Source organism: Prionailurus viverrinus, chromosome D4, assembly GCF_022837055.1.
Source record: "Prionailurus viverrinus isolate Anna chromosome D4, UM_Priviv_1.0, whole genome shotgun sequence".
NCBI lineage: Eukaryota > Metazoa > Chordata > Mammalia > Carnivora > Felidae > Prionailurus > Prionailurus viverrinus.
Genome location: NC_062573.1, coordinates 21,222,313 through 21,246,613, shown reverse-complemented (window position 1 = coordinate 21,246,613; position 24,301 = coordinate 21,222,313). Strand labels below are relative to the sequence as shown.

At 42.4% G+C, this 24,301-nt stretch overlaps 1 protein-coding gene across 5 annotated transcripts in view; it reads right to left on the bottom strand.

Moving 5' to 3' along the window:
- The window catches only part of ABCA1 (ATP binding cassette subfamily A member 1), a 324,881-nt gene that overhangs the window by 299,127 nt on the left and 1,453 nt on the right, over positions 1-24,301 (bottom strand). For 4 of the 5 annotated variants that reach the window (XM_047829340.1, XM_047829344.1, XM_047829338.1 and 1 more), the window contains 2 exons: positions 22,921-23,055; positions 16,750-17,089 (listed from right to left, as the gene is read on the bottom strand). The gene's annotated coding sequence lies outside the window, so the exon portion shown is untranslated. The remainder of the gene's footprint in view (positions 1-16,749; positions 17,090-22,920; positions 23,056-24,301) is intronic. The other variant, XM_047829341.1, reaches the window with a different exon arrangement.

The following is a 24,301-nucleotide window of genomic DNA, read 5'->3' as shown; positions in this document are numbered from 1 at the left end:
CTCTTAAGAGAAAGACTGGGAGTAACCAGAGGTAAGCCATCAAGAGCGTTGTAGGTGGGAAGCCCTTGGTGACTCACTTCATTTCTCTTTCCCTGGGACCATCTTCCTTGTGCCACCCGCAGACCCAGAAGTCAAGCCTGTAGGATTAAACCTCTCAGCCCTGAGATGGAAGACTGCCAGTAATAAGCAGGGGCACAGTCAATGTGAGCACATTTCTCTGCCCATGCAGAGCTCCCCAAAACTTGACAGCAAGCACAAAACAACCTGGCTCTGCCCCAAGCACAAAAACAAGAGGGGAGAAAGGACAGGTGGTGAAGCATTCACAAAAGCTAGGAAAAAAAAGGCAGATTGTTTTTTTCCTACAATGTAGGAGCTTTTATTACTAGAAAATAAAATCCTGTCTGAGCAAATGCCAGGAAAACGATTAAGGGCTCAATTTAGACTGGGAGGATTGGCCGGGCACTGCTGAGCAGAGAACTAAACAATGTCAGCCCCACTCTCTGTGCACATCACGTTTGGGGTGAGCGGCCCAAGCCCTAGCCGGGCCTCTCGCCACCAGTTCTGCAGAATTACAGTTAAGCTTTGGCCACTTGGTTTCAGTTAAAAGGATTGTGTGGAAGGAAGGATAAAAGGCTCTTGCGTGCAGACCAGCTACCGCATCTGAGAACTGAGAAGAAATGCAGCCAGGTTGGTGCCAAGCCCTGCAGGAACGCTTCTTCCCTGGGGTTCTCAGGATCCCCACCCTGACCCAGGAAGAGCATGAGATGGTGGAGAAGCATGGGCCGGTTTGGGAGTCAGACAAGCCTATGTTGGAGCCCCCATTCTACTGCCCATGGGGCCTGTAGACAAAATTTTAATTTCTCTGAGCCCTAGTGCCTTATCTACAAAGTGAAGATCATAATTTATAGAATTATTATGAGGATAAAATAACATGATATATACAAAAGCAACAATAAAGTAGATACTTAGTAGTCTTCCTTTCCCCTTTTTTCTCCAGGGCATCCTAAGCCAAAGAATTGTGGTACAGTGGGGAAGGTATGAGATTTGAGGTTGAGAACCTAGTGTTCTAGTCCTTGTTCTACAACTAATGAGCTGTGGTGACCTTGGGGAAGTCACTCAGTCTCTCTGGACCTCACTTTCTCCTGCTGAACACTGTGGGCCTTAGACTGAATAATCTGTAAGGGCTCCTTCTATCTTTGACTTTCAATATTAATTATAATAACTACTACTATTAAGCAATTGCTATGTGCCAGGCAGGTTGCTCGGCAATGCATATGCATTATCTTATCAAGAATTATTATCCCTATTTTACAAGTAAAGAAAATGTGGTATATAGAAGCTTAAGAACTTGTCCCAAATTGCACAGCTAGTAAGGGCAGGCCAGGCAGTGTTTGCTGTGGCTTACTTCTTTTTAACTAATTAATGTATCCCCAGGGTTCCAAATCTTTTTACTGAACAGGTAATAAAATCCAGCCACTCTGCAGGCTCTAGGTCAGGTTTAAGCAGCTGCCAATTCTTAGAACTATAGCTGGGGTTTCAGGTCTAAGGAATATTGATCTACTTGTAGCAGTGTGAAACAGTCTCCATAGAGAAAGAATCTTATATCAGGAGGTGGGAAAGAGGCACTGAAAATGAATGTCCTAGGGCTTTTGATTAGGCCAGAGAGACGACATTATGGTGAGAACCCAAGTAACCAGGCAGACAGGCAGCTGTCAGCCAAGTGAGCAAGCAGTCAGCAGCCAGGGTCATCACAGCAAGGCTAGTAGAGGCCTCTCAGTGGCCAAATGCAAGTTTAAGCAGAGATGCAGGCCATCTGGACTGCACCACTATGAAGTAAGTGGGCAAGAGGGAGAGTGGTGACTTGGCAGCCAGCTGCTATCCCTGGGGATATAAAGCCTGACTCTGGCAACAAGGAGACTCAATAAGAAATATCAGAGCCTAGCACTCATGGTCAGGCCATGGAGTCCAGGACTAGTTACGTGAACTGTTGTAAGCCTGGTATCATTTGTCTATTGCTTAATGACAATCCCCACCCCCATATTTAATGGTTTAAAACAATGAAGATACACTATTTCTCACAATTTTGTGGGGTGGCTGGGCTCAGATGGGCAGTTCTTCAGCTCTCTGTAGTGCCAACATGGTTGACTAATGTGGCTGCACTGAGCCGGGAGCTCAGCTGGGGCTAGAATATCGAAGATGGCTTCACTCACAAGTCTGGCAGTGGGTGCTAACTATTGGCTGGGACAGCTCAGTTCCTTGTCACATAGCCTAGCATCCTCCAGGCATCTTTCCACATGGCCTCTCCACCAGAATAAACTGGACTTCTTTACAATGGCAGGTGTTTTCCAAGAGGGGAAAATCAGAAACAGGTCAATATACAAAAAATTAATGGTATTTCTTTATACTAATAAAGAACAATCTGAAACTGAAATTAACTTAAAAAATTTTTTTAATGTTTATTTATTTTGAGAGAGAGAGAGAGAGACACAGTGCAAGCAGGGGAGGGGAAGAGAGAGAGGGAGTCACAGAATCCAAAGCAGGCTCCAGGCTGTGAGCTGTCAGCACAGAGCCCGACATGGGGCACAAACCCATGGACCGCAAGATCATGACCTGAGCCAAAGTCAGACACTTAACTGACTGAGCCACCCAGGCGCCCCTGAAACTGAATTTTTTTTTAAATAAAATTTTTTTAATGTTTATTTATTTTTGACAGAGAGAGATGGAGCATGAGCAGGGGAGGGGCAGAGAGAGAGGGAGACACAGAATTCAAAGCAGGCTCCAGACTCTGAGCTGTCAGCACAGAGCTTGACGTGGGGCATGAACCCACAGACCACGAGATTATAACCTGAGCCAAAGTCAGACGCTTAACTGACTGAGTCACCCAGGCACCCCTGAAACTGAAATTTTTTTTTAATAAATTTTTTTTTAATGTTTATTTATTTTTGACAGAGAGAGACGGAGCATGAGTTGGGGAGGGGCAGAGAGAGAGGGAGACACAGAATTTGAAGCAGGCTCCAGGCTCTGAGCTGTCAGCACAGAGTCCGACGCAGGGCTTGAACTCACGGAGTGCAAGATCATGACCTGAGCCGAAGTCAGATGCTCAGCCGACTGAGCCACCCAGGTGCCCTGAAACTGAAATTTTTAAAACAACAGCATTCACAAGTCCAAAGCATGAAATACTTAGGTATAAGCTAAAAACTATAAAAGAAAGAAAATTTAAGAGTTAAATACATGGAAAGGTATACCATATTCATAGATTGGAAGACTCAATATTGTTTATATGTCAATTCTCCCCAAATTGATATCTAGACTTATGGAAATCCCAACATTGTTCCAATTAAGAGGGCAAGTTCTTAAAGATATTTATAAGCTGATTCTAAAAAAGGCAAGGGAACTATATAGCCCAATCAATTTGAAAAAGAACAGCAAGTCAATGGTTAAACAATCTCTAGTACATCCATACAATGCAATGTTATTGAGCAATAAAAATGAATGAAAGATTGAAGTGCACAACAACTTGGGTGAATCTCAAAGGCATTCAATACTCTAAGTGAAACAAGCTACATGCAAATTTTATATACTATGTGATTCTACTTATAGATCATTCTGGAAGAGGCAAAAATATAGGAACTTAGTATAATCAATACAATGCAGTATAGGGATAGGATAGATACATAGATCAATGGAACAGAACAGAGAGGTCAGAAAAGAAAAAAAAAACATGGTCAACTGATTTCTGACAGAGGTGCATTTAAATAGAAAAAGAACTATATATTTAACTCTTAAATTTTCTTTCATCTATACTTTATAGTTTTTAGCTTATACCTAAGTATTTCATGCTTTGGACTTGTCAATGCTATTGTTTTAAAAATTGCAGTTTCAGGGGTGCCTGGGTGGCTCAGTTGGTTGAGTGTGTACAACTTCCGCTCAGGTCACGATCTTGTAGTTCGTGAGTTCGAGCCCCGTGTCGGGCTCTGTGCTGACAGCTCAGAGCCTGGAGCCTGCTTTGGATTCTGTGTCTCCCTTTCTCTCTGCCCCTCCCCTGCTCACACTCTGTCTCTTTTTCTCTCTTTCTCAAAAATAAGTAAACATTTAAAGTAATTAATTAATTAATTAACTAAATAGAAAAAGGGTAGACTTTTAAACAAATGATGTCATAACAACTGGATATCAATATACAAAAACATGAATCTTGACCAACATCTCACACCTTGCACAAATTTTAACAAAATGGACTATAGGCATAAATGTAAAATTTGAAAAATTTTAGAAGAAAATATAGGAAACTCTGGGTTGGGCAAAAAGTTCTTAGTAGAAAAACAAAACACGATATGTAAAAGAAAAACACTTATAAATTGGACTTAAAATTTAAGTGTTACTGCTCTATTAAAGAGACTGTTACATCATTCTGGAAAAGGCAAAAATACAGGGCCATAAAATAGATCAGTAGTTGCCAGGGACTAAGAGTTGATTTGACTAAGAGTTGGTGGAGGGTTTGAGGCAACAGGAGGGAATTTTGGGAGAAAACTTTATATTCTGATTGTGTTACTACTTACAAAATGCTGTGTACTTGTCAAAATCAGAAAATGTACACAGTAACAAAGAAAGTAAATTTTACTGCATGTGTATTCAAAAAACAAATGCCATAGGAACACCTGGGTGGCTCAGTTGGTTACACATCTGACTCTTGATTTCGGCTCAGGTCATGATCTCATAGTGAGATCAAGCACTGACACATACAGCCTGCTTGGGATTCTCTCTTCCTTTCTCTGCTCCTCCCTGGCTTGAGCATGTGCACATGTGCACACTCTCTCTCTCTCTCAAAATAAATAAATAAACTTAAAAAAAAAATGCCATAGGCGCACCTGAGTGGCTCAGTTGGTTAAGCTTCCAACTTCAGCTCAGGTCATGATCTCGCAGTTCGCAAATTCGAGCCCAGCATCGGGCTCTCTGCTGTCAGCACAGAGCCCACTTCAGTCTTCTGTCTTCCTCTCTCTTTGCCCCTCCCCCTCTTGTGCATGGTCTTTCTCTCTCTCTCAAAAATAAACAAACATTAAAAAAAATCTTTTTAAAAAATGCCATGAATAAAATTCAGCCAAAAAAAAAAAAAAGCCAAAATTCCTCCAGACCTACTCTGGAGAGGATACCAAGAATTATCTCCACAGTAAACAAACATTTTAAAATGTTGAACCCCTTTTTTAATAAAAAACAAAGCTTTAATCAAAGAAATGCCATTTTGCCTCTCCTTTATATATAGTTAAAAGTACCCAGTTAATAGTACCCAGTACTAGCAAAGGTATAATAAAATGAACATTATTAAATGCAATGAATGGGCATATAAATTGGTACATCCTTTTTGGAAGACAATATGGCATTATGTATAAAGAAACATAAAAGTATTCTTAACCCTTAGAAAAGTAAAGCCACTTCTAAGACTCAATCCTCAGGAAATAATCATAGATTCTGATGAGGATCATTATCTTTTCTGCATTGAAATGCTGTCTCCCTCATCACAGGGATAGACGTGCAGTGGGTCCTAAACAAATGTTGCTGACTATCTGGATGGCAACTGACTTCCATAAAACATCTGCTTCCAGCCAAGAGCCTAGTAGGAAGAGAAGCCTTCTACCTCTGGGCCTGTTTGGTCAGGATGCTGCCTTCTGCGGAATAGCACTGAATGACTGTCTATACTCACTGAGAACAACCAGAGTGATGGTTATATTCCTAGTGAGTTAGCAAATGGTGCCCCTGGCCATGCCCATAGAGACAGCAGGGGTCTTCATGCAGACTGACTGTTTCATGAGAGACAAACCCAGGAGACCAGATTGAAGAAAATCAAAGAGGCAGGAGAGTCAGTTCAGCAGACACTGGGGAATGCTGGGAAAGCCAGGGAATTTGGGCTGAAAAGACACTTTAAGTTGGAGAAAGACCCTGTGCCAGGGTCTAGGCCTTGTCTCCAGGCCCCACTAGTGATGCCTACGCCCTAATAATTACTCTGTTTAATCTCAGTTAACATTCCATTAATCCCCTTGCTCTGTGTTATTATGTGGACACTAACTCTGCTTCCTAGCGCTGGCTGAGAGATTGTCTATTTATATAACAGCCTCTGCCCCGGCCACAGTGCTCCAGGGATCCCCTCAGTCCTGCTACCTAGGCTCTCTCTTCTGCCCCTAGGCTCCTCTAGCCTCCACCCTACCCACCATCTACCCCCATGCACACCTCTCATACTCCCTCAAAGGTTACAACTCTGCAGGCACTGCACAGGCTTGGTTGATGGGACCAAGTTATTGAGGAGGAAAGAAATCCTCCCACAATAGTGTATCTTAAGTAGAAGAACATTAATTCTGTATGTTGACTACAACAAACAGTAATCACTTCTAACACTTACTGCATAAGCACTAGCTGTGTACTAGGCACCTTGCTAAGTGCTCTACCTGCATTGTAAATTCTTACAGTTTGACTCTCACACTATGAGGCGGTTACTCTATTGATCATGATTAACAGCCTCATTTTACATACAAGGAACTGAAAGCTCAGCAAGGAATGTTCCCAGGGCATTATGGCTAATAAGCAAACCAAAAACTTAAATGTGCACTCATTCATTTAACAAGCATTAATAGAGGTCAGATACTACTACGCTAGGCATGGAGGCAATAGGGTGAACAAGAAAGATCCAGCCCCTCAAGAAACACATTGTCTAGTAAATTAGGTAAACATTTACAGCTGCTCCAATTGGCCATAGAGCAAGGATTCAAGGCCATTTTCTACACCAAAGTCCAAGCATACAATTATAACACTTGCTGCCTCTCTTACTATATATAAATAGCCCCTCTGGGAGAAACAGAAAGTCCTGGAAGTTCTCAGGCTGAAGTAAGCTAGCTACCTATACGACCAGGTGTTGATGATGAGTAGATGTATATGAAAGTACAGAACACATGGAATGTTTTTTAAGGCTTTGCTCAAGAGTCACCTTCTCAAAGAGGCCACTCTAAACATGTGCCTTGTATCAGCACTGTCGGCTTGTCTTTCCCTGCTCACTTTTTCCATCATACTTATCACCTTCTTTTATAAAATATTATGTATTTATTATGCCTATTGTTTAGTATGTGTTTCCTCACTCTTTAACATAAACTCCCCAAGGGCAGAGACTCCTTATCTGGTTTGTTCACCAAGGTATCCTCTGTGCCTACACAGGACCTAGCACACAGAAAATACCAAGTAAACATTTCTGTGTGAATCAATGGCGGTGAAAATCATGTACGGGTTTAGCAGACAGTTGGTGCTAATCAGACAGGAGCCAGGACAGGGAAAGAAGGACTGAGTTGGGAACGAAGTTCCCAATCAATAGGATGAGAGTTAACCTCCTGGCATCGTGAGAAGTGTGCTGCAAGAACTGGAAGGGAGTAGCCAAAGCAGATCACAACCTGGAAATCAGAAGCCCCTGCAGGAGGTAGAGTGGATATGCTTCCCCGTGCTCAGAAGCACATCAGAGATCTGACAGCCAGGAAGCCAGGGTAGATCAGGAAGTATACGGCCATCTGTGTTTTTCAAGAACACAGGGAGTCAGGGGGTCACAGGAGCACACAGGGGTCGGCGATCAAAGCAGGCAAGAGCTGAAATCTAGGAAGTCTGGAAGGGCAAGATAATGATACCCATATACCAAAACACAGAGAAAAGCCTAACCTTGAGGTAGGGGTTGTGGGAGCTAAGGTTTCTTTCAAGTTTCCTCCAAGGACATAAGTGGTCTTTAGGGCTGCAGAAGTGAGCAGGGAAGGGGGGTATGGCTTAATGGTATACCACAGGGCTCCCGGGAGGCTCAGTTGGTTAAGCGTTGGACTCTTGATTTTAGCTCAGGTCATGATCTCACAGTCATGGTATCAAGCCCTGTGCTAAGTGTGGAGCCTGCTGAAGATTCTCTCTCTCTCTCTCTCTCTCTCTCTCTCTCTCTCTGCCCTTTTCCCTTGCTCTAAGAAAGAAAGAAAAAAAAAAAAAAGGTATGCTACAGCTACAGAGAACTGAGTGCATATCTCTTCCCAGCCTCAAGTTTAGTGGCCTCACATTTGTAGCATGAAATTGGCCACGGTAAAAGGACTGACAACACAGAAACTGGCAAAGGCTACAAATCAGAGATTTATAGAGAAGGGTCAGAGACCATGTGTGGCCACAAAGCCACGCAAAAGCCAGGTATTTACTACCTGGCCCTTTACAAAAAAAATTGCCAATGTTTACTCTAGCAGCAGCAGTAAGCCTTACTCCCTTAGCTCCCTCAATCAGCCATTAAAAGGAGGTTTGGGCCAGGCCTTGGGCTGAGGAAAGACCCGCTAGGAGAGGAGGTGATGCTGACACATAAAAGAAATGAGACTGGCTCTCTCCTGGGCTACAGCTCAGAGTTAGCCAATTAGAAATGTGTGTTTGCAAATATTTGACAGTGTGGGCCAGAGGTTAAGGTGAGGCATAAAAGTTGAGCACAAGGAGAGGGTAAGCTGGGGGTTAGCCCAAGAACACAAAAGGGAACAAAGTCAAATGACCCTTACTGGAGTGACCAGTGAAGACAGAGAGAACAGTAACTACAACTAACACTTCTAGAATGCCTACTGCATGCCACATGCTTGCTATTCTAAGCACATTACTCACATTAATACATTTAATCCTCCCAACAGCCCTATGAGGCTGCTCCTATTATTACTCCCATTTGACAGATGAAGAAACTGAAGCACAAAGTGAAGTAACTTGCAGACAGTTGCAAAGCTAAGAAGTAGAAAAACCAGGATTTAAAATCAGATAGGGGCGTCTGGGTGGCTTAGTCAGTTAATGGTCCGACTCTTGGTTTCTGCTCAGGTCAAGATTTTACAGGTTTCTTGAGTTTGAGCCCCACTTTGGGCTCTGTGCTGGCAATGCGGAGCCTGCTTGAGATTCTCTCTCTTCTCTCTCTCTTTCTCTCTGCCCCTCCCCTGCTCAAGCTGTCTCTGTCTCTCTCTAAATAAATAAAACTTAAAAACTATAACAATAAAAAATAAAAACAAATAAAAAATAAAACCAGATAATCTGATTTTAAAGTTTATTTATTTTGAGAGAGACAGAGACAGCATGAGCAGGGGATGGGTAGAGAGAGAAGGAAAGAGAGAGAATCCCAAACAGGATCTACACTGCTGGTGTAGAGCCTGATACAGGGCTCAAACCCATGAACCATAAGTTTGTGACCTGACCCAAAACCAAGAGTCAGATGATTAACTGACTAAGCCACTCAGGTACCCCTAGAATCCACATACACGCTATATACACACTCTCTCAGACAGACTGGTTGGAGAAGGAAGGAAAGCAGGTGGAAAAGGAGAATAGGAAAGAGTGTGGTGATAAGCTGCATCTGAACCCAAAGAAGGAGCAGGGAAAAGGCAACAGTGAACATTTCCCCAATGCCTTGATAATCATGGGTGAGCCTTCTCTGTGCCAGGCTCTAAGCCAGATGCTGGGGGTACAAAGATGAGTCCAACCTGGGCTAGACAGAAAGGAGTCACAAGTAAAGAGGCAATGCTAATACAGTCTAGATTAAGTCCTACACAGCACTATTGGGGCCCAGCAAAGAGAGAAGCTCTACCCAGCAAACTTGGGAGCTGCACCAGTAAGCTCAGAGCCAGGGGCCAAGGAGGGATGTGGAGCTTAGGCTGCCTAGTGTCACCTGGATGAACCACCTCCAGAATAGGTCACAAAAATAAAGGGCTCCAAAAACAGGTCAAGGGACCACAGGAGAACTCAACAAACATCCATGTGCTGGAAGAGAGAAGCAGAGGCATAAATCCGGAATAAATTGGTGGATCAAAAGCCCAGCAGCTATTGGAAATGGGAGGTGGAGGGCATGGCAACTGGGGAGCCCAGGTCAAGCAGCAGAAGCCAGAATGGAGCAAGAAGGATGGAACAGGGGACCTAAGCATGTCTGGGTCTTCATTCCACACTCCCTTCCCTACCTCACAACTTTATCCCTCATCTAATTTTCTAACAGCAGACTCTCCACCAGCGTTATGAACCAGGAACATAACTGTTCTGGTGCCCCTAGTGCCAGGGGAGACTTTCTACAGTTAAGTATTTTATACTAATGTTCCTCCTATTCCCTCCTGCCATCCAGCTGACCTACCCAGGATGAGCTAATGGCCCTCCTCTAAAAAGAAGTGTTGGGCTCCTTTGTTCACTCACATTTCTCCCCAGAAACACTACATCCAGAGCTTATGGCTGCTGATAACCTGGCAGTGTTGGTGACTTCACCATTCTCCCTCTGGGAAATGAAGTGACTCAGCAGTCATCAACACCAAGATAACAGTGCTAGTCATTAGGAGTTCTTTACAGGGCAAAGAAATGTCAGGGTGTTGGGTATCTGAATGCAGCCACAGGTCCTAGGGTTAACACAGCAGAAAAAAAATGACAGTGTACAGAGTTGCAGACTAGTCCAACAATTATCAAATCCCCATAAGGGTGCCTGGGTGGCTCAGTCAATTAAGCATCCAACTTCAATTCAGGTCATGATCTAGCGGCTCATGAGTTTGAGCCCCGCCATCGGGCTCTGTGCTGACAGCTCAGAGCCTGGAGCCTGCTTCAGATTCTGTATCTCCCTTCCTCTCCCCCTCTCCCTGACACATGCTCGCTCTCTCTCTCTCTCTCTCTCTCTCTCTCTCCCTTTCTCACACGCGCGCACGCATACTCTCTCTAAAATAAATAAACATTACCAAAAAGATTTATTTAAAAAAATCCCCAGAGAGCAACTCTCAATAAATACTTGTTGACTTTGTTCTAACAATAGAAAGGGTGGTGTGCTAAACCACAGTTCTTCCTTCCTGATTTCCAGTATACGGACCAACATGCCTGTACTGAGCATTACCATGCACACAGTTGCTGCCATGCTATTATGTTGGACATCTGTGGGATTGTTTGCCAGAACTCTCTCTTTTTGGGAACTATTCACCCAACCCTTATCTACATGGCATCTTCCTATATGGCCTTGTCTTCCCCTACACATTTGACTAGTCAAGGGTGAGCACTTAACCCAAAGCAGGTCAATTAGAGCCCATCCTTGGGGTTCTCCCAACTAGAATAAGAGAATTAGTCTTTGATAGGGGAAGCTGAAAGATGTAAAATTTAGGAGCTCTTAATAGCTTCATTTACAACCATGTGGAGGAATGTTGTCTGCAGGAGAGAAGATCAAAATGCAGAGAGAAACAGAGGTTAGAGAGATAAAAAAGATTCTTGGTAGCATCCAAGTCTAGGCACCCGGTTCCTAAGACCAAGTTGGAGCCATACTTTCTACATCTTGGTTACTAGATTGGTTACTGGATACCCTAAGTAAGTAAATTTGTTTTTACCTAAGCTACTTCTAGCTTGAGTTTCTTCTAGTTGGTTACAAACAGTGTCTGAATCAACCTGGACTTCTGGTGGCAATGACTATGTGGAGGCATGGAAAAAGTAGAGTTCTCCAGAATGCCCCCAAGGAACTCTCTGCTGTGCTCTCTTAAAGAGGGTATCAGTGTGCAGTGACACTCAGTCCCTAGCCCAGACAGACCACAGCAAGTCCAACATGAGAGGAGCAAAAGGCTACCACCCTCTCTAGTCTTATTCACGCCTCATGTGCCCTGTTTGCCCTAACATCTCTCTAACTGTTCATTTGCTCAGCCATTCCAACTGATGTCTACTTGGTATTTCTCTGGATTCCAACTCACTTCATCATTCCAGGCCATTTAGCATGTCTTCCAAGTATTCAAACCCTCAAGCCAGCAAGCTAAGTTATCCTCTCCCACTCAGCATCAGAGGCTGAGCCTAGGTGGCACAATATGAGTGTTAAATGGTATGGTATAGACTAGAATTGCCATGGGAAGTCAGAAAAGGGGAAAATCAGTTGTGGGTGTTATAAAGCAAGTGGTCTTGAATTTGGAGAGATAGAAAGGACATTCCAAGCTAGAAAACAAATAAATAAAGACACTGGAACAGAAAAAGCTTGGCAACAAGAGGTCTGGAGACAAGAAATGGGCTTGACTGAAGTGTTATCAGAATGGGACCAGTATTAGGTAAATCTAAGAGATACAATGGGGTCAGGTTACACAGGGTCTTACCAATAAGGCAGAGGAGATTAAACTTGATATATAGGCAGATATCATGGTAGAATTTTGATCAGAGAAAGGAGGAAAATATTTTAACTATGTATTTCTCACAGAGGATGAAAGAAAGAGAATCTCTCTAGCTTAAAAAAGATAAAAGAGGAGATATTCTCTCTACCAAAAGCATTCTTCATTTTCCTAAGGATTCATCATTGGTTATTTTGAGAGTTTTTATTGCTGGAGTGCTGTTCAATATAGAAATTTAGAAAATACACACAGGCAAAACAACGTTCTCCCAAAACTTCACACACAAAGTAAGCATTGGTGACATACTTATATGCATCTTCCCAGAATGATTTATAATATATATACTAATAAAAAATTAATTTATCTTATATAAATATGGCCCTTCTCACTTACCAATATATTTTCCATTGATTGCTTCTCAGTGGTAAATTCCTGTATCACATTTAAAGTATTATTTGATTCAAAAAAATTAAACTTACATGTATCTTTTTACAATTTATTCCATAGCTCAGATTAGCATTTTCCTAAATTTGTTCCATGAAACAGTTAGAGCTACAAGATATTCTGTCAAAATTAAGGACTTATGTTTAGGAGAGGCTTCATACTTTGTGGAAATTAAAGGTTCTTAGGTGTCCTACAATGAATTGATTACAACTAAATCAAGTTTGTTCCAGGAAATGCCTCCCCAGTGAAAATTCATCAACAGTGGTATAATTCTAACTGAAATGAATGTATTCAGAAAGAGTTCAAAACACAGTCCTGGTCAAAATATCCTACACCCAAGGGAATCATCAAACGAAGCCCCACTTTCTGGGACAGTGGTGATCGCCCCATTACCTGACGAGGCGAACAGTAGCCATAGGGCCATTTCACAAGGACATAGAGACCAGAATTCGAGCATCTGCTTGAAGTTTGACACAAAATTGTCAAGGTCCTTTTCAATCCTGAGGCTCCATGAATTTCAATTGAGAGCATTAAAAAAAACTTTCAGATCTCATCATTCATTTGCCAGCCTCAAGCAAACCATTTCTCCTCTCCAAGTCTCAGGTTCTTCAGTTTCTTTCTGTGAAATGAGGGCCGCCATCCAACTCTGAGCCACAAATCTCTAGATCCCTTTGGAGTCCTTTCCAACAGTGACACACACATACACACACACCGCCCTAGTCTCCTGGTGTCCTAACTTCCACAGCTTCACCGAGGACCTCTATCCTCTTTGTTGAAGAAAAAATGATATAAGCAAACAAAATAATCAAGAGTTGCTCACATATGTACACAAAGCGTGAACCAAACAGCTGGAAAACAAAGAAAGTAGGCGAAAGGTGAAGTTGTTTTGCTGAATGGGTGTCAGAGGTTGGCATACAAATCCACAGGGAGGATGAGCGCTTCACTAATGCTAACACTTGCTACGAAAAACTTCCATCTCTGCAGCACAACCTCCACTCTCCAAGCTAGTTCTTCCGAAAGGCCTAGAGGCAAGGAAAGTTTCACTTCTTTACTTTCTTTCTTTTCTTCCACAAAAACAAATAGTTAAAAAAAAATAATATACTTTTTAAGAGACCGAGGCTCAATGAGAAAGGAATCCTCCTTCCTCCTTAGGGAAAAAAAAAACCTTCAGCTATTCTAATGCAGTCCCAGGGCCCCACAGGATTCGGCTTTTCTGAACACAAGCACGGGTCTTGTTGTTTTGTGTGCTCCCCAGAGCCCAAAGCAACCAATTCCATGCTTCTCTTTCTTTTTGGTGTGTTGAAAAAAACACGGGGAAGCTCAAGGAATGTGGAAAAATACATATTTGAGTGGTGGTCACTTCTTGAGGTGACCTTCCATCCATCCTCCAGGCAAACTATCACAAAGATCAATAAAACCTGAATCTAATTAAGTCTCAGAAAGACACAGAGCTGATTCCCTGGCTGAATCAAACACCCCTGAGCGTAGGCCCTCTGCTCTGAAACCCTCCAGGGGTCCTCACTGGCTGCAGAACCAAGCCCATTGCTCTGCTTGAATGAAGTATACAAATTCAACAAGCAGTCTAATATTTTTGGTGCAGGGCCTGAGGTCTAGTGTTCCTTTGGTCCTGTGTCTCTCTCATAGAGGCTTTCACTGGAACCAACTGCAAGGCTAACTGGCTCCATCACTGTACCATCCTTCTGTCGACTTTAGAGAGACCCTATCATGCTAAGTGCTTAGGCACTTGCAGTGCATAAGGTAAAGAATGGGCCTTCCCCAAAGTCTTAAGAACCAGGTATAGGACAGTTCTTGTACCTGTTGGCTAATAAACATTCATAGTTTTGGCAAAATTTTATCTAAGACCTCATCTGATGTGGAGGTTATTAAAAAAGAGGGGTACAGACCCCATCCAGCCATAACCACCAGAGGTAGGGAGACCACCTCATCCTGGTTTGCCCAGGACTTTCTCAGTGTCAGCACTAAAAATCAATCCCATGTCCAGGAAAACCCACCATGCCAGGCAAACTAGGACATTGGTCACCACACATATCTAACCAAAGAATTTACCAATTGCTGAAGGCCAAATTAGCTTGAGTCAGTACAAAACATCTTGTTTCCCCTGAAATAGCTTCTGCAGGCTTAAGTTTCCAAAAAGGACTAAAGGAAAAACGAGATCTAGAGTCTTGCTACTCAAGGCAAGGTCCACAAATCAACAGCATCTGTATTGTATCCTCCAGGACCTTGTTAGAAATGCAGAGTCTAAGCCCTACCTTAGACCTACTGAATTAAAATCTGCAATTTAGCAAAGCCTCCAGACTTTGCACAAGGGCTCCACACACCTGTAAGTCTGAGGTGTGCTGACCTAGAGGAAGATATCTCAAGAGAGTGACTTTTAGCTGGGCCTTGAAGGCAACAGGAATGAGCTGGCAGAGGAAGGGAGCAGACAGCACCAGAAAATAACGGCAAAAAGACACAGAAAACAGCAATGTGTTCATTCAGCAGGAGTCATTTGTTGTTTCTGGGTATAAGGGATGGGAAGTAACCTGTGAAGGCAGGTTGGGGAAAGACTGTGGAAGCTCTTGAACATCAGATGAAAGTATTAGCCCCATATCTTCCTTGCTCTCTCTCCTTTCAAGGCTCAGGCAGCTACTAAACGCGGTTTTATTCTCTCAAAGCTAGAGCTCCTCCCTCGCCCTGGCCTAGGCTGGCAGCAGCTGGATTCCCACGGTGCTAGCTGAGAGCAGAGCAGCAGGCCCAGGAAGGTCCTCCACCAGGGCTGCGTTCAGGTCCAAGCTCTTCTCTCTAAGGACCTTGAAAGGCTCAGAGCCCTGTATCTCTGACTTAAGGAACACAATCTCTGATGGGGAAGGCAGAAGAGATAGCCAGCAGTTAAATGCATGCAGATCAAGGATCTCTATTCTGAAATGAAACGTTGGCAAAACAAGAAAAATGAGGGGACACCTAGGTGGCCCAATCAGTTAAGCGTCTGACTTCGGCTCAGGTTATGATCTTGCATTTCGTGAGTTCGAGCCCTGCATTGGGCTGTCTGTTGTCAGCACAGAGCTGACAGCACACAGCTTTGGATCCTCTGTCCCCGCCCCCCCTCTCTGCCCCTTCCCCACCTGCACTCACTCTTTGTCTCTCTCAAAATAAACAAATAAACTTAAAAAAAGAAAGAAAGAAAAATGACAAGTCTTGAGCAATATCTTGCATTCTGAGAAATACTATACCTACAGTACCGGTCACTTAACCACTTTGTGCCCCAGTTTCCCAAACCATACAATACAGATAACCCTTGTACCAACCTCACAGGTTGTAAGGATTCAGTAAATTAATGCATGCAAAGCTCAGAACAGTACCTAGATTCTACCAGAGGCTCCCTACAAAGATCTGCCTTGAATTAAACAGTGCCTCTGTCCTAATGTGGGAGCTGGAGACATGACTTGCTGAGTGCAGAGCTCGGGTAGCAGCCAGCCTCCAAGTCAGCCCAAGGGACCATCTTCATAGATGTTGGCATTTGAAAATATATTATTCTTTGCTACTTAATATGGTCCTCAAATGTGGAATGTTAATCATTAGAGTGAACTGAGATTGTGTGCATTATAGGGCAGAGAAGCAGAACCATGATGAGAGATATAGAATAAAGGATTTATTACAGCAATTAGACCTGAAGCTAAATTGGCATAGTATAAAGCTACCACACTGTGTCCCTAGCACAGCTGGTCAGTTTTGAGAACTGCACCAAAAAACTCCTACTCCACATACTAACTTCCAGGAGGCTTCCCTAGGAAGCCTTATCTTCTAGTCCCTCCCTCGTGGGGGTGTACCACGTACCACTCTTTGTACGCATCTGTAACAGAACCCGTATCACTTGTGTTCCAACTATTTGTATCCTCCTCCCTGGTCTCTGTAAGCCCTTTCAGGCCAGAATCTGTGTTTCATCCTTTTGCATCTCCAGCTGCTAGCATGGCTCCTGGCATATGTTAGCTCAGATCACGTTAAATCACTGGTATTTTATCATCTTTCATGCACAAAAAGTTATAATTTCATAAATTTCAGAGTATTAGGAGGCACTCAGCAAATGTTTACTAAGTAAATGACACAAGACAACGACAACCAAACACCCACCAATTCTAATTAAACATCAAAAAAAAGAAACTCCCTCAGGATTTTGTGTGGCCTCGGGTTCCTTTTTACATACCTCAATTATTTCTTCACTCTCGAATGTGGACATGCCAATGAGCGGTTCCAACAGGTCAAGCAAACAGGTTCTGCACCATTTTCATGTCTCTGGAGCCTGGCAGTGTCTCCAGACAGAAGATGATTGATTTCTCAAGGGGTCAAATGTGGTTTTCTGCACCGTTTTAGTGTTTTGGGAGGCTGGCAGCATCTCCACACAGCTGAAAAGCAGCAGGCTCCAAGATGGAAGGGATTAACCTCTGAGAAAGCAGGTGCTGAACTCGCCTTGACTTTCAGTCCCAGCATCACAGAATGACAAGGAGCCTCAGAGGTCATGGATCTCAACCATACATCATGTGGAACTGAAAATTAGCACATGCAATATAACTTTTTTAAAAAATCAAGACATGTATCAGTGAAAGGGAGTTGAAAATAATATAAGGAAAGGAAGAATGGAAGGAGGTAGCTGGTACAAACTCACTTCATCCAGCTATAACAAGTCTAAAATTGTGAGGTTTGCCAGGCTCCACAATCCAAATGGACCCCAGCAGCCATCACCTGAGGTTGCAGAGAGGCCTGAGTTGGTGGGTCAGAGAGAGGTTGTTTTGAACCTTCAAAAGGGACAGAGATCCAGATAAATGTTATCCATGCATATGTGCTCCCTCCCACCGTGGCCCAGCCCTGTGATTCCCTGGGTTCTGGCCCTCCTCTTTTCCCCATCCTGCTCCTTGGTCCCCAGAAGCCCTTACCATCCCTGCCCTTTTCCCTTGCTTGCCTGATGACCCCACTCTGGACTATACCCTGGGTCCTGTTTCTCAAGCCTGCCCTGGTTATAGGGACAGGGGAAGTGAACTAAGAGGAATTGGTGGTATTATACAAGCTCTGTCATTTTGAATTCACAATAAAATGCTAAAAGTAGGGACAATTATCCTCCTTTTAAAAATGAAGAAAAGTGGGGTGCCTGGGTATCTCAGTCAGTTAAGTGTCTGACTCTTGATTTTGGCTCAGGTCATGATCTCATGGTTCATGAGTTTGAGCCCTGCATTGGGCTCTGAGCTGACAGCATGGAGTCTGCTAGGGATTCTGTCTCTCTCTCTCTCTCTCTCTCTCTCTCTCTCTCTCTCTCTCTGCCCCTCCCCATTCATGCTCCCTTTCTTTATCTCTCTCTCAAAATAAATAAACTTAAATAAAAATGAAGAAAAGTGAGGTAATCTGTTTCAAGTCACAGAGCTGCTACAGGATGAAAGAAATCAAAACCCAGGTGTATCAGACTCCAATGCCATATTGTTTCCAATATGCCAAACAGCTTCTCTCGCCAAGATTCCTTTCCACCTTCCCTGGAGTCTCATTTGCATGTTCCGCACCCCTGATATTCATTCTGACTCCTTCTTCAATCTACATTTCATTTCTTTATCTCCAGCAACTTCCCCTACTCGACTGTGGCCAACTCACAATGTTTGCTGAGACGGAAGAGCCGCCAACCATTTGTAATCTACATATGAAGTGAGGGCACACCTGATCACACTTCACCTACTCTACATGAGTCTCTACTGCTATAGGAAGTATCCAAATATCTCGTCATGGCATAAATGCCATTCACAGCATGGCCCCTACCAGTCCCTTTGGCCCTACCTCTCACCCAGCTCTTCTTTTTCACCAGATTTCAACTACACTAAATCTCCTCCCAAAAGAAGCCTACTCTAAGACCAAGTAGCCAACCGGGTGGCCTACAGAAATTATTATGGAAATCTTTTTATTATGCTGGCATCTGGTACTAAAATTTCTCTTTGGGCAGGAGACTTTCTTGACTCAAAGACTCTTTTGATAACACCCATTGGTGCAGAAGTTGAGGTCCTAGGGTCCCAAGTGTGGGTAGTTTGCAGGTTAGGCTTTCCAGAAGTAGATGCTGAGATGGGAGTTTGGGGTATAAGATGTTTATTAGGACAACCCAAATGTACACCAACTGGTGAATGGATAAACAAAGTGTAGTATATCTATAGACTATATTCTGGAATATTAGTCACCCATAGAAAGGAATGAAGTGCTGACATATGTTACAGCATGTGGATAAACCTTGAAGCAATTATGCTAAGTGAAAAAGAAGGCAGTCACAAAAGGCCACATATCATATGATTGTATTTATATGAAGCATCCAGACAGGCAAATCTATAGAGATAGAAAGTATATTAATGATTGTCAGAGGTTGGGGGAGGGGGTAATGGGAAGTGACTGCTAACAGACAAAAGTTTCTTTTGAGGGGTCATGAAAATATTCTGGAATTATATAGTGTTGATGACTGCACAACTCTCTGAATACTAAAAACCACTGACTTGTAGTCTTTAAAAAGGTGAGTGGGGGGTGCTTGGATGGCTCAGTTGGTTAAATGTCTGGCTTTTGATTTTGGTTCGGGTCATGATCTTACTGTTCATGAGATTGAGCCCCCTGTTGGGCTCTGCCCTGACAGCACAGAGCCTGCTTGGGATTCTGTCTCCCATTCTCTCTTTCCCTCCCCCACTTGCTTTCTATCTCTTTCTCAAAATGAAAATAAAAAATACAATAAAAACTTTTTAAAAAGAATAATCTTTAAAAAAAATAAATAAAACAAAAAGGTGGGTAGGTAGGTTAAATAGGTGATGGAGATTAAAGAGTAGACTTCCTGTGATGAGCACCAGGTGACTCATGAAAGTGCTGAATTACTTTACTGAACACCTGAAGCTAATAACTAACTGGGATTTAAATAAAAACTGTTTTAAAAGTGAATTTTTTGGTATGAAAAATATATCTCAGTGAAGTTTTTTACAAAAATCATGTTTTTCAGATATTTATAGGGATCAATACCTATGAAAGGAAGGAAGAGGAAGCAGAATTTGGGCAGAGGAAGAACCTGACCTGTGATGGAGCCCCAGCAAAGTCTCTGTTAATTAGGCTAGGAGATCCAGAGCAGTAGTGCCCAGCACAGGATGCTGAAATGGCCCCCACTTCACACCTCTACCTCACTCAGTCACTGGCTTTGGGTCACCTGGGAAGGGTGTGATTTCCTGCTGCTAAAGCTGGGGAGGCTTTTTGTTGACCCACTCCCTGGAATTGGGTGACAAGTCCTTCTTTGAAGGGGTCTGAGTATAAACACCCTGTAGGCCTCTAGGGAAGGGATATGACAATTGTTCCTAAAAGGAAAAAGAAGTTGGGAGAAGAAAAAAAGTCAGTGAGACAGCAGAAAACTGTGCAGTATGCAATGGGATGCCATCTTGTAACTCCTCACATCTTCACCTAAGTTAAGGCACAGAGCAGACCCTTAACATTTTGTCAAACAAGTACTTCTTTTCCAACACTACCATTTTGCTCTTAAACTCTCATTTTTCCCAGAGCCTCAACTACCTAAAGCATTTAATCAACCAAAAATTTTCTTAAAGTTTTGTAGAACAGCACATCTCTTTTTTCCTTCTCTTCACAGACTTGTTAAAAGACATTAACACTGAGGTGTGATTTATGGATTAGGGTCACATTGTGCTTAAAATCTACCGACAATGATGTACAAGAGGAGTGGTGAAAGAAAAAGCAAGAGAAAGTCTATCACGAAAACCAAGTTGGTTTTAGTATCAGGTATTGGGCCTGCTAGCTTTTCATGAAAAGCACATCAGGAAAAGCTACAAGAAAGATCATATTTCACATCTGGTTAAGATAAGAACAATGGGAAAACCAACAGGGAAATAATGTAAACCCAGGCATCTAATAATAAAAACTTACTTCTGCATAGATGTTTGCCATGTATCATCCCATGTAGTTTTCCCTAAATTAGGGAGATCAGTATTATTATTATAGTCGTCATTTTAGAGTTGGGTCCACTGATGTTCAGAGTTTAAGTGATTGGCTCAAGTTTACATAGTAACCAAGCAATGGCACAAGGACTTGCACCCAGAGTTAGTGACTCCAAATGCAATATTCTTTCCGTGACTACCCCATGCTGTAGCACAACTGCCACCACCTCCCTACCCTCCACGGCCAGAGAGGTAACCACGAGTGGGCAGAGAAAAACCTACTCAGCCATTCAAATGCATTTCCCATAAGGCAACCGCCATTTGAGGATTAACTTCTTAGAGGAAGTTTTCATTAATTAGCATCGCTTTCAGCAAACAAACAGAATGAACAGAATTATGTTCTAACACATCCCAGAGATGCAAGAATTCATTTGTGTGTGGTCTTGAAAAAGTTAAACACTAAAACTCCAGATGGGCAACCTGTAACCATTTTTTTTATGTTTACTTATTTTTTGAGAGAGAGAGAAAGAGTGCAAGCGGGGAGGGACAGAGAGAGAGGGAGACACAGAATCTGAAGCAGGCCCCAGGCTCTGAGCTGGCAGCACAGAGCCCAATGCAGGGCTTCAACTCATGAACTGTGAGATCATGACCTGAGCCAAAGTCGAACATTCAACTGACTGAGCCACCCAGGTGCCCCATCTGTTAACTATTTTTAACTCCAGCTGTGGCCACAAAAGGCATTTTAGATGGGAAGACAGAGAAAGAAATTATTGAATAAAGGGCTTCCATACAACAGAGTAGTATTCAGACCGGGAGTTTTCCTTCCCAACAAAAGTCACTACAATACTAGGAAATCAAAGGCATCCACTGGCAGTGATGATAGACATATTTCCAGAACTGGGGCAAATTGATACATCCAGCATTGATATGGACTGTGCAATTAGCAGTGAAGGGACAAGATTCCTTGTATAAAAAATATGTTTGAGAGGTGCCCGGGTGGCTCAGTCGGTTAAACATCTGACTTAGGCTCAGGTCATGATCTCACCATTTGTGAGTTCGAACCCCATGTCGGGCTCTGTGCTAACAGCTCAGAGCCTGGACCCTGTTTCAGTTTCTATGTCTCCCTCTCTCTCTGCCCCTCCCCCGCCTGTGCTCTGTCTCTCTCTCTCTCTCAAAAGTAAATAAACATTTATATATATATATATATATATATATATATATATATATACACACACACACACACATATATATATATATATATATATACACACATATATTTGAGAAACTGTAGCTCAACCAAGTTCAATGGCTTTCTTTCTCCAGGACTTCCCAAGAGGAGAATAACTTACATAGCAATTTAAGAAATGGTGAATTCAAGCAATAAAATACAATTGATGTTATTTATAACAACTGCAGAAAGCAACTGATCACTCTGGACAACTAGTTCATGTGTGACAAGCACATGGCTTCTTTGCCTTCATTTCTCCCTCCTGTCCCATGGCAGGCATGACTAATTAAGTCACTGCACTCTTTGCCACTGATTCCAGATATAGCTTCACAATCTTTAAAACAACACTCCAAAAAAAAACACAACAAAAACAAAAAACACTCCAAGAAGCTACTAGTTAATCATAACTGCATTATCAGCTTTGAAACAAAAAGTTGGGCATAAACTAGCATCAGATGAAGAAATAGACTCAATATTTCTCAGGGTGCAATGGATGAAGGGGGTTGAGACCCGGAAGACCTGCTAGTTAACTCCCACAGGAGGAGTTAAGGGCCAGGGACCAGATCCCATGTGTCATCGTTTCCTCAGCACCTAGTAAAGCGTCTGATGTGGTAGACTCTGGATACGTTTGGTGAATTAGTGAGTAATGAGTAGACACCAAAATCACATGGTAGTGATGATTTTACAAGGTCCACAGTTACTATATGTGTATATTAGCCATTAAGAAAAAATGTACATAATATGTTGCCTATTATGGACAGCTTCTTTCTCAGCTCTTCTTTCTACTATCCTTATAAGAACCCTAACAAAGAACCTCATCCAGTATGCTTTAAAGAAGCACCAGGAACCACAAAGACCATAAAGTCCAAAGACTGTGGTTTGAATTCTGAATCTACATTTATTTGCTACATAACCTTAAGAAAATTACTTGACTTCTCTAGGCGTCTGTGTCTTCAATTATAAAAAGAGGAGAATAATAATCTAACTTGTAGGATTTTTTTATAAGGATTAAAGATTTATTATGAAAAGTACCTAATACAGTTCTTGGTCCTTTTTCTATTTATGCCTCTCCTTACTTCCAAAAAGATTTAAAGTGGCTTAAAATGTTACCTACAATGAAGTAGGTATATTTAAAATAAAGAGGCAAAATCTTCAAAGCAAAGAGAAAACAAACATAGAAGCAGAGTAAACAAGTAAACAAGTGACTTACAGCATCTCACACACAGTAGAGATAAAATGGTGGTGGTGGTGAAAACAGTTTGTACTAATATTAGTCGTCACTGGTGCCGTCATCTCTTCCTGGAGAATTCCAATCACCCTTCAAGTTTCCATCTGGGGACTAACCCTACGTAATAGTAAACATAATGTTAAAGCTCAAAAATTAAAACAGTGTAGTATTGGTACATGAATAGACAGAGCAATAGAACAGAATAGAATGTACATAAAAGATGTGAGTAAATGATAAAGTTGCATATGTACATGCATAAAGTTCATGACAAAGTTTAGTGTATGATAAAGTCTCAACATTTTGAAAACCTCAGATGTAGTGTAGAAACTAATGCAATGAGAAGTTACATAACTTGCCAAGTTCACACAGCTAGTAAATTATATACCTGGGGGAGTTTGAATGCAGGTATTCTGATTCCAGAGTCCATCTTTTAACCACTAAATGATAATAGTAAGTTAAAAAGGCAAAGTACAGATCAGTAAGTATACTATGCTACCTGTGGGATAAAAAGGAGAAAGGAAAAAACCTTACTTATATTTGATTGCATATGCATACAGAAATTCTGAAAGGATACATAAGAAACTAATAACAATAGTTACCTTTGGACAGCATGGGGATGGACAGAAGAGGGATTAGGGATGATATATCTGTAAATGTATTTTATAATAATACATATATATTTGAACTATATCATTTTGGAAACTGATAAATAAAAATAAAATTAATTAAATTAAATTAAATATAAAAACAGAAAGAAAATGCTCACACTCTGGGCAAGTCTTTTCTGATCCCCCTCCCAAGTAGAGAAGCCCATCCCTCTTCTCTGTCCTCACACTACCTGTGCCTACAATTTTTCTGGCACGTATGTTGCACTGCCCTCATTTATGCTCCCCTCCCCTGCTCACCTCACCCCCTGTCACGCAGTGAGCTCTTCAAAGGCAGGGTTCTGGTTCTTCCATTCTTGTGTCCCCAGCACCTAGTGTAATCCCTGACATGTGGTGAACATCCTGTCCATGGGGAAGTGGAAGTGGGAAAAGGGAAGTGGGGCAGACCAGCCAAGTTTGTGGTATTAGCACTGTGGAAAGGAGAATCAACTGAGGCCTTCAACAATAAGAATCTGAAGAGGAAGTGAGGAGAGAAGAAAACATAGCAACCCTTGCAGAAAAGGTGTACTCAACCCTGCTAAGGCAAAGGGGTAAAATGGGCACTGTGGGCCAGCTAACCAGGGAGAAATGAGAAAGAACCCCCAGGCTGAAGAAGACAAGAGCTGAGACTGGCCGTGCAAGGGCAGGAATACAGCACAGGACAGAGACTCCAGTCTTGTGATCCCAGAAGCAAGACTGAAACCCTAGAAGCACGGGCT